Source organism: Nannospalax galili, unplaced genomic scaffold (genome assembly GCF_000622305.1).
Source record: "Nannospalax galili isolate Female #2095 unplaced genomic scaffold, S.galili_v1.0 scaffold970, whole genome shotgun sequence".
In the NCBI taxonomy this organism is placed as follows: domain Eukaryota; kingdom Metazoa; phylum Chordata; class Mammalia; order Rodentia; family Spalacidae; genus Nannospalax; species Nannospalax galili.
In genome coordinates, this window is record NW_008328699.1 from 900,211 (window position 1) to 901,133 (window position 923).

Sequence of the window (923 nt, forward strand, 5' to 3'; positions counted from 1 at the left end):
AAAGCTGGCAGTTCCAGAGCCGGAGGCCATGGCTACTTCAAAAGATGAGTCAGGAAGATGCCGGGAAGGCACCCTGCTGATAAAAGGAGTCTCTGCATATGAAGCCGAGCCCATAGACTATCCGGACATGGAGAGACTGCTACTTTACACAACAGGGGTCCCCAACAGTCCCCCCAGTGGACTAGCGTAAGGTCCAGGGGAGAAGACGGGGCGTTGCCCATAGTGCTTGTCAGTCCCATCCGTTTCGTCAACAAAGAAATTAGAGCAAAAAGCACGAGACACAAGAATGACACAGACAGACAGAGGGCCCAAAATAAACTGCCGCAGCTTTCAGATGGTCTGGGCTCTCGGCCAGTGCGAGTTCCCTGGCTCGATTATGCCAAAGACCGTACAGCTAGGACGCACATGTCCCAACAGGGTCACGTGATCCTCTGAGGTTTCAGACGGACTATTGTCCTGGTGGGGTGTCCAGTGAGGAATACCCACGCTGACGAGGATGGGGACGTCTCCCGATTCCTCCAGGTCACTTCACTAACGTTCCAGCAACAAGAAAAACTGAGATCAGATGGTCGTGACCAAAGTATAAGTGTAGAGAAGACAGGCACACACAATTTTACAAAACCTTACCTGGCCGGTTGATCACAAACCTTTTGGGGTTGGTTCCTCTCGGGGGTCTCTGGGGGGAATCGTCAGAAATGGTAAAAGGCATGCTGGGGGAGCGGTCACAACTACCTCGAGCGTCATTTGGGCCGAGCCTCTGCCAACAGGTACTTCGGCCCAAAAATCTGAGTTGATTGCGCTTACTAAAGCCCTAGAAATGGGCAAGGGAAAAAGACTCAATGTCTACACAGACAGTAGATATGCATTTGCCACTGCCCACATTCATGGGGCCATCTATCAAGAGAGAGGTCTCCTCACTCCAG